We start from the raw sequence: 16,223 nt of genomic DNA, 5'->3' as shown, positions 1-16,223 counted from the left end.
ACACACACACTTACCCATCCAGCGCAGCGATCCTTCTCACCGGGCGCAATGCGAGTGACGTAACTGACGTCCCCCTGCGCGGCCATGCGGTGTGACGTCAGGCCGGCGCAGACGTGGGAGCGGAGGCCGGGCACAGTACTGGTGAAGGTGAGAGGGGGGGGGGGGCGTGATGACGGACGGGCGCACTGAAAGGGGGGGGGGGGTTGCTAACGGACGGGCGCACCACACACACAGCACAGGGGGTGTGTGCTGACGGATGGGAGGCCGGTCGGGCACATAGGGGGGTGTCAGTGTAGCTGGGGAGGGGATGTGGGTGCTGCGGAGCGTCTTGGTGTCACCCCATTAGGTTGGTGTCACCCGGTGCGGGCCGCACCCCCCGCACCCGGGTCCCAACGCCACTGATTACCACACAATATATAGGGGTATAATCAACTACCAAAGTGCATTAATTATTTCATAATACCTAAATTCATAAAAGTCTTTTAGTGCAAACATTACATGATGTGCAGCATGCATATAGTGACGCATAATAAAGTGCAATTCATCATATTACAAAGTATCCCGTGCCATTAACCCCTTAAGAACCAAGGGAATATAGGTATGCCCTTGCGTCCTGGTACTTAAGGACCAAGGGTGTACCTGTATGCCCTGGTCCCATTATCGAAATTTAAAGCATGTTCACGAGCTGAGCACGCTTCATACCTGGAGAGTTATGGTTTCTACCAGCAGCCAGATCCCACGGTTAACGCTGGAAATTGCCATGAAACATCGCCGATCGGGCCGATGTCTAACATTAACCCTTTAAAAACTGCAATCAAAGTTGATCTCGGTGTCTAAATGTGGGATCTATAGGTGCCGGTAGCTCAGCAGAGCTGATCGGGACATCCACGGCAAAATGGCGAGTCCCGAGGCTCTCAGCTGAGTGGATGGTGGGAGGGCCCTTACCTGCCTCTTCGCCATCCGATAGATGCTCTGATGTCCCAGCCAGGCTTTGCAGGCTAGAGCAGCAGATAACATGATAACAAAGCCAAAGCTCAGCATTGAACAGTGTATACAATCGAAAGTTTGCATGTTATAGCCCCCATGGGGACTAAAAAAAAGAGTTAATAAAAGTGAATTTATCCCTTTCAATCACACCCCTATCCCATTTAATATAAAATTAAATAATGTAATAAAAAATAAACATAATCATATGTTGTATCGCCGCCTGCGTAAATGTCCAGACTATTAAAATATAAGGTTAGTTAATCAGCACGGTTGATGATATATAAAAATATCAAAGTCCAAAATTGTGCATTTTTGATCACTTCATATACCATAAAAATTTTTATAAAAAGCGATCAAAACAAAAATGGTACCAATAAAAACTACTAAGTGAGGGATGTGCTCTACCTTGCATGCCCAGATATTGAGGCTCATCGCTAGCCTAGGAGAGGTAGTGTAGGGTCTGTCCCAAATGAGGTCCCCTTATTGTGGTGGGAGGTACACACTATTTGGCCAAATGGTAAGCTAAGAACCTCTATTTTTCTCTATAGCAGTATTGCAAAGTACAACATGTCATATTTCACATAGCGCTAGCAATGTGCTACTGTATCCTCTTGTTTAGATAGAGAGATAGACGACGATATGGCTCATTTACTGCTTGATGGCTGCGCTCTGCTGCCACCCACTACAGTCTCCTTCTTAGGGTATCTCCGCTTCCGTCTGGCAGCCGCTGCCGAAAATACTTTGGCAGTAGGGCCGTGCAGCACTGCGCCTTCACCTTTGACTGCTATGCAGTGCTCGCGGAATTCCATGCAAAGAAAGGACATGCTCTTTCTTTACGCTGAACAATTTCAGCTGCAGAATTGTCCACCGCTGAAATTCCGCAATGTGAACGGGTCTCGCGGAAGACCCATTCACACTGAAGGTAATGTTCACAGCGCGGAATTACGCAGTGTGAACATACCCTTACTAAAGAAATAAATAATATTATTTCCTTTGTGCATAGGAAAAGTCTTGTATCAGGAAGATGCTCTGTGGGGTTACAATAACCCAGCCCTGTCGTAACTTCTGAAGAGTTGCAGAAGATGGTTTGCAGAAGGGAGTAGCAGGGTATCCTTAATACAGGAGAAAAAAGTTCAGTTTCAGTAAATCACAGATTGCTTACTTGTTCTTAGATTATAGCTATGTTACACACTAGACTTTTTCTAATCTCTATTGATCTCAGACGCTGGCTTGAGGAAATGAGAAGTTCTCTCTGTGCAGCAGAGGAGCCGGAAGTGAGACTTCGAAAATGTTATAATATAAAATCCTTCACTTGTGATATACAGCATAACCGGGGCCAGTGGAAAACAGGTTTGCAATGTGGCAGACTGACCTCAACAGTAAAACGTGAGCATTTCAACAATTAATACAGGAAATATAGATGATGAACCAGATTAGTCTCAACAATATATAACATCCTCATAAAAACGTTACATGAAATGGTCTTTCAGTTCTCTATTTATGCCTTTTATGAGGCATATTATCTTAGTCTATAAGGTGCTGGATGTTAAATGTGTACAGAAAGTGAACAACTTTATAAATCAATGCCTAAAGGCCCCATACACATATGTGAACAGTCGGCCAAACCTGCCAATTTCGGTGGGACCAGTTGATACTGTGGACCTGACAAAGAGAGCTGGACATTTGAAATGTGTTGTCCATACTTTAGCCTACAATGAAACCTTTCTTATTTTTTTATCCTCTCTGTACTTTTGGTCCTTGATATGATTTCTAGCAAGGAGCCCCAACCTCTGACATCCAACTTTCTCTGAGGATTCCTGTGGATCTTCTGACTTAACCGAGGTTCCCCGGGTCTTCCTACCTGTGGCATACAAGTTACAATATAGTCACTTTCAAGGACATATGCAGCATTTTGTAAGGGAAGGGTAATAAAACATGGACACATACATGTTTGCATATGTATAAAAATAATTCACAAAGATATGTGCAAATACATTTATATATATATATATATATATATATATATATATATATGTTATATATACAAGATTGTAGATGTGCACCATGTCTGCTTTTCTACCCGAATTCACACTGTGATTTCTATCCCCTCCTTTTTCTTTGTTTTAACATGTGCTGCACTCTTCCCCACCCCCTCAGCCCAACCCTATATAAGTCGCAGTTAGCTACACATGGGTCATTTCTTTCCTAGCAGCCTCCCAGTCTGACTGGGAGAGCATGGTAAGTGAGCCATTACACATTGTTCACACTGGTTTGGTGCTGTGCGGTGTCCGTTACTGCCGTGGCGCCGTGTCTGCGGGGGGGTTGTGGCCCATAGACTGGTTTGAGTGGCATTGGGGCCGTTCTGCCGGTGGGTCGTTCCCCCCTGTGGACATTGGTGTCGCGGCGGTGGTGGTCGCCGCTCGGTGCTGCGCCATTTTATGCTAGGGACGTTAGGGACCCACTCTAAATAGGTGGCCTTGACGTGGCGAGTGGGCTTGTACTTTTTGATCAAAAATGTATACTAACAACCTGTTAGTTTTTGATATTATGCTGAGAAGCAATCAGATCATTATACAAGATTGTAGATGTGCGCCATGTCTGTTTTTCTACCCGAATTCACACTGTGATTTCTATCCCCTCTTTTTTTTTTTGTTTGAACATGTGCTGCACTCTTCCCCATCCCCTCAGCCCAACCCTATATAAGTAGTAGTTAGCTACACATGGGTCATTTCTTTCCTAGCAGCCTCCCAGTCTGACTGGGAGAGCATGGTAAGTGAGCCATTACACCTTGTTCACACTGGTGTGGTGCTGTGCGGTGTCCGTTACTGCCGTGGCGCCGTGTCTGCGGGGGGGGGTGTGGCCCATAGACTGGTTTGAGTGGCATTGGGGCCGTTCTGCCGGTGGGTCGTTCCCCCCTGTGGGCATTGGTGTCGCGGCGGTGGTGGTCGCCGCTCGGTGCTGCGCCATTTTATGCTAGGGACGTTAGGGACCCACTCTAAATAGGTGGCCTTGATGTGGCGAGTGGGCTTGTACTTTTTGATCAAAAATGTATACTAACAACCTGTTAGTTTTTGATATTATGCTGAGAAGCAATCAGATCATTATACAAGATTGTAGATGTGCACCATGTCTGTTTTTCTACCCAAATTCACACATTTATATGTTGATTTGGTGTGCAGACACTGGGGAATGTCACTTTGCTGTGAGGGATCGAAAGGTCAAAAAGGCTAGTCCAGCAACTAGGGAAACTGCACTATGGATGATGGTCTAGGTTGCACTGGGGCACTATACTTGATCCAGAACAGCTCACAGTTTTGTTAAAGGGGTTATCCAGGAAAAAAACTTTTTTTTATATATCAACTGGCTTCAGAAAGTTAAACAGATTATAAATTACTTCTATTGAAAAATCTTAATCCTTTCAGTACTTATGGGCTTCTGAAGTTGAGTTGTTCTTTTATGTCTAAGTGCTCTCTGATGACACGTGTCTCTGGAACCGCCCAGTTTAGAAGCAAATCCCCATCGCAAACCTCTTCTAAACTGGGCGGTTCCCGAAACAAGTTTCATCAGAGAGCACTTAGGCAGAAAAGAACAACTCCACTTCAGAAGCTCAAAAGTACTGAAAGGATTAAGATTTTTCAATAGAAGTAATTTACAAATCTGTAGCGTATAGATGAGTAGTTCGGCACTGCTAACTTCTGAACCTGAAAGCGGGTGGACACTAAGTCGCTGTAGCGGAGTGGGGATGCGGTGGTGCTCAGACTCACGTAGAATATACCATCAGTGCATGAGAAAAGGCCCGTTGAAGCACTACTAAGTGCGAAACACAGGTGTCGCCTCTCTGTGGTACCCCCCTTATACCATGCGTCGTCTCCCCGAGAATTGTACTATGGCTGTGAGTAATGTGCAATAAAATCTGCTGAATTGGAAATCCGGTGAGTGCCGACTTTTCCTTGTTTTCTCATGCACTGATAATTTACAAATCTGTTAAACTTTCTGGAGCCAGTTGATATATAAAAAAAAGTTTTTTTTTTCCTGGAATACCCCTTTAAATCAAGGAAGCAAATATAGCAGTAGGCAACCAGAGCAAGGGAGCAGTCTGAATCAAGGCAGAGATGTGGTGTCCTTATCCTGTTTATTTGCACATTGATAATCATAGTCCACTCACTCTACTTCATTAAAGGGGGTTGCTTTACACTGGTTGGCTCCTGGCAGGATTCCTTATACTTTTATTAGTTTTTGATGCACTGTAATGCCAAAGCTGCAAAATGCTGGGGGCGCCTCTCAGCCACTGCATTGGAATGACTAAAACAAGAAAGAAGAGCGCTCCATAGCGCAAAACCGCCACTCCAGGGTCCAATGTAAAGTGGTAAAAAAGCCTTACCGAAGGCGGTTGTGTGAACTCACAAACAACAATGGTCTGCGTGGATGAGAGAGTACATCTGGTCTGCAGCATCCCGACCTGGGCAATATCAACAGGTGAGGACTTCCAAGGGGCGGTGGAGGGTATCGGCGCTGGCCAAGATCGGACACGTCCGGTGAGTAAAAGATTTTTTATAATTTTTTATTATTCATTTAAAATCTTTTACTCACTGGACGTGTCCAATCTTGGCCAGCGCCGATACCCCCCACCGCCCCTTGGAAGTCCTCACCTGTTGAATACTGGAATGACTAGGCCTGGCCTGAAGCCCAATAGGTCCTAGATTGCAATGCAGTGCCTGTATAGCTTCTTCTTACTGCCTTGAAGTGATTTCGCCCTCTTGGCAACTTCAAGGAGAAGAGGATCTTATCATTCAGAATGGCACTCACCCATATCAGGATATGTCTGCACATAGCAGCACGATTAAAAATGGCAGGCTGAAAGTAAAAGTAACCGAAACCGGACTTGAAAATAATAAACAGTTTGGTTTAATTCACCACATAAAAAAATTACAGCTGACCATTTTTTATGTGGTGAATTAAACCATACTGTTTATTATTCTCAAGTCCAGTTTCGGTCACTTTTACTTTACACCTGCCCCTTTTATTTGTGCTGATATATGCAGACATATCCTGACATGGGTGAGCACCATTCTTGCATCATTTTGCATCGTTCTGAGGATTCATGGGTTCCCATGGCTCTTGAGGCTTAGGGTAGAGAAGAGAGGGCCTAACTTCTCATCACCTTTTCATAAATACATTAACCTCCAACTCCTCCTACTCAGGGACTGGATATCCTTTCTCAGGCACAAGAGGAACAGAGCAGAAGGCCAATAATGTTTCTAGGTTTTTCCTTCCCAGTATCAGCCTATAGCTAATGTGTGTGTGTGTGTGTATGTGTGTGTGTGTGTGTGTGTGTGTGTGTGTACAACACACGCTCTGGTTCTTGACATAAATCAATCACTAGGTGGCGGCAACTTTCACAATACAAAAGGACATAAGTCATATATTGTCAATGTAAATAACCCTACAGTACTGCAGAAAATGCTATAACAGTACAATGAGGTACAAAACAGAAAGAGCAGAACATGGGGAACTCATCCAACAACCATGAGACAACATGAAAAACACTCAGTAGGACACTGCATATACCCTTGTGCATGGCCTATGAGACACCCTGTGACATATAAATACACACATATGCATGCATTCACACATGTATACATTCTGTGACAAACATATTTAGACATACATTTACAAAGCTATACCCACTGACATATATGCATACACACACATACATATAATCACACGCATTGTGATACACTATGACATACACACACATATACACACACACTTGCACATGTGTCTGCATTTGTATATACGTGTATCGGTGGCTTTCTCTTCCAAAGAGAAAACACACACCAGTGCAGGAAAGACACTAGACCTTTAAAGTGCTATCCCTCTTCTACTCTGGTACTCTACTGTATGTATTATCTGTACTGTATGTAGTGATTCTGACACCTGCTGGTGAAAGGTGAATATATCTCATGTAATGTTCCACCAGACAGCAGGTAGCATTACATGCGGACTGGATGAGGTAGCGGGGTGTGATGAGGGCAGATGTTGTTACCCTGGGGGCAGATGGCATTAACCCCTTGTATTCTTGACGCCAGGGCATAGTTTATTCTATAACCACCCGAAGGTATACCGCTGGATCCTGGGCTAGTCACGGGGGCAATAAAGACTTCAATGCCAAGTTACGGACAACAGTAGCTTTACTGAGGGTAGACAGTTGGTAAAGTCTATACAGTTTAGCCAGGGCCCAAGGAGGTGACCAGTGACACAGAGACCTTCAGGGCTTGCTGGGACTTGTAGTAGGACTGGACAATTGAATGCAGACCACGCTGATTTGACAGATGACAGGGACTGACTTGATTTGACTGATAAAGCTGTGACTTTAGCTTACTTGAATATAACATAACATAACTCATATATAATGTAAATATACATGATCCAGATCAGGAGAACGATGAACCAGGAGGGGTAAGGGAGCAAATGTGAGGTTTTAACCTTGTAGCCACCTGGAAGACAGAGCACTTCACTATGATGGGACTACAGCAGTGATGGGACAGTCATGAAAATATACAATGATAAAATGACTCACAGGAGACGTCTTCTTCCAGCTACATATTCCACTCTAAAGTTTGATGCCTGGACATCATTGGTTCCTCACTTTGCCAGCCGATTCTTATGCTCTGTATGAAGACAACAATATTATAACCCTTCGAGACACTGTGCTTCCTAAATATAATACTGCCAGACCTTGTGCCCTCTGTATAATATACTGTCAAACATCTTTCGCCCTGAAAATAATACTACCACACACTGGCTCTCATTTACTAAAGAAGAACCAACGTTTTTTCTCGGTTATTGCGCCCAAAATTTGGTCGCATCCCGTGTGCGACCAAATCTGCGCCCAAAATTTAGGCGCATAACCTACATTTTCAAAAACACTCGGAGAGTTTAATTTAACCTACAAAATGGGCGTGGTTTACTCAAAAATGGGCGTTAACCCGACAAAATGGAAAAATCGCTCGGAATAATTGTGAAATCACTCTGAAAAAGTGTAATTTCTCAACTCTGAAAAACCGACAGCCCAGGGGTCAAGTGAAAATGGAAAAATTGAGTGTTTTTGAGGAAGGGACAGCTGACCATTGTGGTTCATGATTAAATTACTTGTTTTATACTTTAAAAGCATTTTTAACCCTTCAACGCTTTTATGATTAAATTATGCAATAGATTTTTTTTATTTATTTATATATATATATATATATATATATATATATATATATTTTTTTTTTTTATATATATATATATATATATTTAAAAAAACCTTTTGGGTTGTTAACCCATTAACAATCATGAATGTAAAGTTACATCCTTGTGCATAGTAACTTTATTTATTTGGTTTCATTTTTTATTTCCAGTGCGACACTTTTTATTCCCGTGCGACAGAATTTAATATCATGCGACACAAAAAAACCTGACACATGCGACAGATTAGTAAATCACAAAGAAAAAAAAGACGAGTACACTGAAAAAAAACCTAACCGACACTCCAGTCTTTGTAAACGAGGGCCACTGTGTCTTCAGACCCCTAACTCCCCCCAGACCCATCTTTTGTCTTATCCTTCAAACTTTTTAGGGCTTGTCCACACTATGGACATTGAGCCAGCAGAATATCTGCTTGCAATAGGTCCTGCCTAAGTCATTGGTCGTAGGACCACTCAGACATGCGCCATCTCATAGACAGCAATGCAATCCAGCGGAATTCAGCCAACAGAAAAAACATTTTCATTCTTTGGGTGAACATCAATATCACTGCCCTATTTCTGCTGTGACAATTCTGTAGTGTGCATAGAGCAGCAGATTCCCCCTGAAAATAAGTGGAATTCTTCTGGCAGAAGTTCATATTGTGGACGAGCCCTAAAAATAAACATAAACATGTGCCACTTGCGTAAATGTCCGAACTATAAAAATATAATGTTAATTAAGCCACACGGAAAATGGCGTATACGTAAAAAAATACCAGAATTTAGTATTCCTTGTCACTTTATATATCTTTAAAAAATTCATAAAAAACAATCAAAAAGTCCCTTTAAAAAAAAGGAAAACTACAGATCATGGCGCAAAAAATGAGGGCTCACACATCCCCATATATGGAAAAATGAAAAAGTTATAGGGGTCAGAAGGGAAGGATTTTAAGCTTACTCATTTTTGTACAAAAAGTTATTTAATTTTACAAATTTTAAATGAATTATAAAACCTATATAAACTAATTGTCAGGATCCGGGCTGGCGGATGGGGAGGACACTGGAGGTGGATCCTCTGTGCCAGAGAGGTGATGGCGTGGGCCGTACCAGGGGAACGAAGTCTAAGGGGTTACTGGTATTCACCAGAGCCCGCCGCAAAGCGTGATGGACTTGCTGCGGCGGTAACTCCCAGGTCGTTCCACCCGGTAGCGACTCAACCCCTCTGGCAGCTGAGATGGCGCAGTACAAAAGGACAAAGCAAGGTCAGACGTAGCAGAAGGTCAGGGCAGGCGGCAAGGTTCGTAGTCAGTGGCAACAGCAAAGGTTCTGGGAACAAAGGCAATGGACACTCAGGAAACTCTTTCTCTAGGTACTAGATCCAAGATCCGGCAGGGACAGGAAGGGGAAGTGGTGTTTTATACATTTTAAAGTGATTGGGCCAGGCACCAATTAATGGCGCACTGGCCCTTTAAATTAAAGAGAGCCGGCGCGTGCGCGCCCTAGAGAATGGGGCCGCGTGCTCCAGGAGGACACAGCAGGCAGGGAGAGGTAAGAGGAACGGGATGCGACCCGCGGGCGGACTTGTGCTGCCATGCGGATCGCATCCCCGCTGGCAGCACTGAAGCAGCGCTCCCGGTCAGAGGGACAGACCGGGGCGCTGCAGGGAGGCACACGCCGTGAGCGCTCCGGGATGGATGCGGGACCCGGAGCGCTCAGCGTTACATTAATGGTATGGACCTACAGAATGAGGATAAGATGTCATTTTTACTAAAAAGTGCACTGCATAGAAATGGAAGCCCCCCAAAAGTTACAAAATGGCAGGGTTTTTTATTTTATAAATTACAACTTTTTGTAAGGCAATTAATATGCTTGAAATGTCAATTTCTGAACCCTATAACACTTTTATTTTTACATATACAGGGATGTGTGATCTGTAGCTTTTATCAGTACCATTATTGTATTGATGGGACTTTTTGATTTTTATTAATTTAGTCTTTTTTTTTTACATATGAAGTGACCAAAAATCTGAAATTCTGGAGTTTAATATTTTTTTACAATTACACCATTGACTGTGCATTTAACATAATATTTTAATAGCTCAGACATTATGCATGCGAAGACACCTCATATGTTTATTTTTGTTTATATTATTATAATGGAAAAGGGGGGTTTGAGGTAAACTTTTATTAGTGTGGGGCTTATTCACTTTTATAAAAATTTTATATTGGAAAGACTAAAAGACAAATGAATACAAGATTCCGCGAGCATCTCTATACAATAAGAACTGGCAAAGGCACAACCTGCCTGATATCACATATCCAAGAGTGTCATAACAATGTGATGGATCATTCAAAATTTGTTGGCCTTGAGAGGGTTAAAATACCTGAGAACGGTGGAGACCGTGAGGCGATGCTGATCAGGGCGGAGTCTAAATGGATTATCCGCCTTGGAGCCCAAGGGCCGGCAGGTTTAAATGAGAAAGTAGATCTCTCTCTTTTTATCAATACACCATAACCGCTACAATTTTTAGCGATACATCCTGTGTTCAATAGTATTTTTATATGAGTGCACTATTTTGCTATTTTTTGAACATTCTAATAAAGTTTATATTTTTTCATTCTATTATATGGACCGGGTGATGTGATCAAGTTCGACCCGGATATATAAGTGGGGTTGCAATGATGTAATTTAGAGGCTGGACGAAGTGCTTTTGCACAAAATCAACCGGTTAATCGCCTCCTGAGCTTCCCTCATTGATGTCCGCCTCATGAACATGATTTGAGCCTCGCAGCAGTCAGCGTATCAACGGTGAGTTGCTGGACTTATTCCTTTTTTACATCTATAATTTACAAATCTGTTTAACTTTCTGGAGCCAGTTGATATATATAAAAAAAATATTTTTAAGGACTGCTGGGAGTTGCAGTTCCTAACCACAGCATCCAGCACGCCCTGATACAGCCTAGGCAGGAAATCATTTTCAGGAGTTATTAACCCACCATACTCAAAATTTCAAGTTCAAGTAGGCAAGAAGTCCTCCAGGCTCCTCTTCAATGGGAACCTCATGATGTCTCCCTGGTAACAGAAGTGCCTGCGTGTACGGCACATGTGTCTGGCACCAGCAGCCCCTTGCCTACGGTAATGTTTTAAAGAGCCCTGCCTACTCTAAAGTTTGAATGGGGGGGGGGGGGAATGGAGTGTAGCACTGCCCTGGCCCCTTAGTCCACCCCTGGAGCACAGCACGGGCAGGGACACACCGGTGACGTAACGCGCTGGACATCTGCTGCCTTAAAGCAGCAATGTCCCCCCCCCCCGGTGAATATTAAACAGGTGGTAGTGTTCCGGTCTTGGAGTAGAGACATGCTTATATTAATTCCAGCTTTTATGTTCTATTTTTTAATATTGCTTGTTGGATTTCATCTCCTTCTCACATCTCTGTCTTTGACACGGTAGACTGCCTTAAGCACTATTATGCATAGTCATTTACAGGAGACTGAAAGGTGCATTGACGCCAGACCTAGAAAAGTCTATTAAATCCTATAAGTAGTACATTTCGCAAGCAACACCACAGGAGCAGCTGAGATAGATCAGCAATAGTATCCAGCCTTAGATTAGACGTACACTATAAGCTTCATTGCTGTCTTGTAAAATGAAATTCTCTGTTAGGTGGGAAGTGAAGGGATGGGTAACGCACATAAAAAGAAGTAAAGGTTCATTTTAAGTGCAACAGCACAGGCTCCCAACACGGACAGATACAGCGTCTACTAATATCTCTGCCATTTTACTCAAATGAGACAATTAAGTCTGCTGTTTACTCCGTACGCTAAATAGTAGGCGTAGGGGATAAATGCAAGAGCATGAAATAGAAAGACATTTCTTTAACCCCTTAAGGACGCAGCCCTTTTTCACCTTAAGGACTGAGCCCTTTTTCGCAATTCTGACCGCCGTCGCTTTACGAATTAATAACTCCAAAACGCTTTTACCGAATAGTCTGATTCTGAGATTGTTTTTTCCTGACATATTCTACTTTATTTTGGTGGTACATTTTCGGCGTTACTTGCATCCTTTTTTGGTGAAAAATCCCAACATTTCATAAAAATTTTGCATTTTTCTAACTTTGAAGCTCTCTACTTGTAAGGAAAATGGATATTCCCAAATAAATTTTATTTTTATTCACAAATACAATATGTCCACTTTATGTTGGTATCATAAAATGTTGGCAAAAATAAAATATTTTTGCTTTTTGAAAAAATTAGAGGGCTTCAAAGTAGAGCAGCAATTTTCAAAAATGTCATGAAAATTGCAAAATCTGAAGGGACAGATGTTACAGAACTACAACTCCCAGCATGCCTGGGCAGTCTAGGCATGCTGAGAGTTGCTGTTTGGCAACATCTGGAGGGCTACCTTTTGGGCACCACTGTAACAGTGGTCTCCAAACTGTGACCCTCCAGATGTTGCAAAACTACAACTCCCAGCATGCACAGACAGCCTTTGGCTGTCTGGGCATGCTGGGAGTTGCAGTTTGGCCTTCCTAGTGGTTGCCACAGTAAAGATCCCATTACTTTCACTTTCATCCCCCCCCCCCCCCCCCAAGTAGTTTCCCTACTTGAGCCAGTATCCAGCAGTCTCCAGCGTCGATCGGGGGTCCCCAGGCATCTTCTCCTTCAGGTAATGGCCTCCATCTTCTCTCCATCTTCCCCTCGACATCCAGGGGTGGGCAGAACTGGGGGTTGCCATGGAAACCCACTGTCCTGCTCTGCCATTGGTCAAAATCAGTTCTGACCAAAGACAGGGGATAGGAGTAGATCGCAGCACTGCGACCTCACTCCTAGCCCTCAGGATGATCAAGGCTGTCCCCCCCCCCCCCCACTCTCCTTTCCTCTCTCACAGAGGGCAGCAAAATGAGCAACTAATAAGAGATTGAAAAAGATAGGGTTAGAGTCAGGAAGAGTCAGGGAAAGATGGGAGGGAGAAATTAGGGACAGATGAGTGCATGATAGGTACTCTTTAAGGAATAGCATTTCAATACCAAGCAGTATGGTTTATATTGTTGCAAACGGAATATCTAATGTGTCATGCGCAATGTGCAGTTAAAATCATGCTTGTAGCTCCATGTCATTCACTTTGACTTTCAGCAATTACAAACTGAACTGGGAAGCTTTAGAAATGCAACATTCACTGGCTCAGAGCATAATTTAGCTTGGAAAAACACACTTATATGCACAGGTGTACAGATGCATACATGCACACACAGTCACAATCTGTATTATTTTTACGGAATGGTAGATTATCTCAATATAAAGATCTGATCAGTATATATATATATATATATATATATATATATATATATATATATATATATATGTGTGTGTGTGTGATAGCCTGGGGGATGTAGGATATGGGGAGTGCAGCTGTGCAGTAATTAAAGGGTGCTTGTTAAAGGGTAGTGTCACGATGCCGGCTGGCAGGAGGTGGATCCTCTGTGCCAGAGAGGGATGGCGAGGACCGTGCTAGTGGACCGGTTCTAAGACACTACTGGTTTTCACCAGAGCCCGCCGCAAAGCGGGATGGTCTTGCTGCGGCGGTAGTGACCAGGTCGTATCCACTAGCAACGGCACCTCTCTGGCTGCTGAAGATAGGCGAGGTACAAGGGAGTAGGCAGAAGCAAAGTCGGACGTAGCAGAAGGTCGGGGGCAGGCGGCAAGGTTCGTAGTCAGGGGAGATAGCAATAGTTCTGGTACACAGGGTATAAACACACAAAGAACGCTTTCACTGGCACTAAGGCAACAAGATCCGGCAAGGGAGTGCAAGGGAGGAGACTATATATAAGCCAGGGAACAGGTGGGAACCAATTAAGCTAATTGGGCCAGGCACCAATCATTGGTGCACTGGCCCTTTAAGTCTCAGGGAGCTGGCGCGCGCGCGCCCTAGAGAGCGGAGCCGCGCGCGCCAGCACATGACCGCAGGAGACGGGAACGGGTAAGTGACCTGGGATGCGACTCGCAAGCGGGCGCGTCCCGCTGTGCGAATCGCATCCCCAACGGCCATGGCAGAGCAGCGCTCCCGGTCAGCGCTGACCGGGGAGCTGCAGGGAGAAGGACGCCGTGAGCGCTCCGGGGAGGAGCGGGGACCCGGAGCGCTAGGCGTAACAGTACCCCCCCCCTTAGGTCTCCCCTTCTCTTTATCGGGTAACTGCCTCCCCTGGGATGAGGACACCGGGAAAGGATGGAGGGATTCCTCAACGGCAGGCAGAACCGCAGGAGTAGGAATGGGGAGAGAGGGCAGAGGGCGGGACCTGGCACGGGGCAGTGTGACACCAGGACGAGGGCCATGAGGGGACACAGAAGCTTGCCTGATGGAACTGGGAGGGGGGGAGGGGCATTTCCTGTGGCAGGCAGAGTCCTTAATGACCTTAGGGGGACCAGATACAGGAGGAACCACAGAGTTACGGCAAGGGTTACTGGGAACCGGTTTTAGACAGTTCTTGGAACAAGAGGACCCCCAACTCTTGATCTCCCCAGTGGACCAATCCAGGGTTGGGGAATGAAGTTGAAGCCAGGGAAGTCCAAGGAGAATTTCCGAGGTGCAATTGGGGAGGACCAAAAGTTCAATCCTCTCGTGGTGAGATCCGATGCTCATAAGAAGGGGCTCCGTGCGGAAACGTATGGTACAGTCCACCCTGGCTCCGTTGACCGCGGAAATGTGGAGTGGCTTGACAAGACGGGTCACCGGAATCCGGAATTTATTCACAAAGGAGTCCCGAATAAAATTCCCAGAAGCTCCAGAGTCCAGGCAGGCCACGGCTGAGAGGGGAGAGCTGGCTGAAGTGGAAATCCGAACAGGTACCGTGAGACGTGGAGAAGCCGACTTGGCATCAAGAGACGCCACACCCACGAGAGCTGAGTGCGAGCGTGCGTTTCCCAGACGTGGAGGACGGATTGGGCAATCCACCAGAAAATGTTCAGTACTGGCACAGTACAAACAAAGATTCTCTTCCTTACGGCGATTCCTCTCTTCCAGGGTCAGGCGAGACCGATCCACTTGCATGGCCTCCTCGGCGGGAGGCCTAGGCGCAGATTGCATTGGAGACTGTGGGAGAGGTGTCCAGAGATCTAAGTCCTTTTCCTGGCGGAGCTCTTGATGCCTTTCAGAAAAACGCATGTCAATGCGAGTGGCTAGATGAATGAGTTCATGCAGGTTAGCAGGAGTCTCTCGTGCGGCCAGAACATCTTTAATGTTGCTGGATAGGCCTTTTTTAAAGGTCGCGCAGAGAGCCTCATTATTCCAGGATAGTTCAGAAGCAAGAGTACGGAATTGTATGGCGTACTCGCCAACGGAGGAATTACCCTGGACCAGGTTCAGCAGGGCAGTCTCAGCAGAAGAGGCTCGGGCAGGTTCCTCAAAGACACTTCGAATTTCCGAGAAGAAGGAGTGTACAGAGGCAGTGACAGGGTCATCGCGGTCCCAGAGCGGTGTGGCCCATGACAGGGCTTTTCCAGACAGAAGGCTGACTACGAAAGCCACCTTAGACCTTTCAGTAGGAAACTGATCCGACATCATCTCCAGATGCAGGGAACATTGGGAAAGGAAGCCACGGCAAAACTTAGAGTCCCCATTAAATTTGTCCGGCAAAGACAGGCGGAGGCTAGGAGTGGCCACTCGCTGCGGAAGAGGTGCAGGAGCTGGCGGAGGAGATGGTTGCTGCTGCTGTAGCTGAGACTGAATCTGCTGTAGCTGCGACTGGAGTTGCTGAGTCATGGTGGTCAAGTACGACAGCTGGTGATCTTGTTGGGCAATCTGTCGGGCTTGCTGGGCGACCAGTGTGGGGAGGTCGGCGACAACAGGCAGAGGAACTTCAGCGGGATCCATGGCCGGATCTACTGTCACGATGCCGGCTGGCAGGAGGTGGATCCTCTGTGCCAGAGAGGGATGGCGAGGACCGTGCTAGTGGACCGGTTCTAAGACACTACTGGTTTTCACCAGAGCCCGCCGCAAAGCGGGATGGTCTTG

General features: G+C 45.3%; 1 long non-coding RNA gene across 1 annotated transcript; it reads right to left on the bottom strand.

Moving 5' to 3' along the window:
- Positions 1-431: 431 nt before the first annotated feature.
- On the bottom strand, positions 432-12,913 carry LOC130357881 (uncharacterized). The gene is made up of 3 exons (XR_008889310.1): positions 12,820-12,913; positions 7,568-7,658; positions 432-2,848 (listed from the first exon to the last, which is right to left on the bottom strand). It is a non-coding gene; the product is annotated as an uncharacterized LOC130357881 (long non-coding RNA).
- Positions 12,914-16,223: the final 3,310 nt, after the last annotated feature.

Source organism: Hyla sarda, chromosome 2 (assembly GCF_029499605.1).
Source record: "Hyla sarda isolate aHylSar1 chromosome 2, aHylSar1.hap1, whole genome shotgun sequence".
In the NCBI taxonomy this organism is placed as follows: domain Eukaryota; kingdom Metazoa; phylum Chordata; class Amphibia; order Anura; family Hylidae; genus Hyla; species Hyla sarda.
This window is presented reverse-complemented; position numbering and strand designations above follow the sequence as displayed.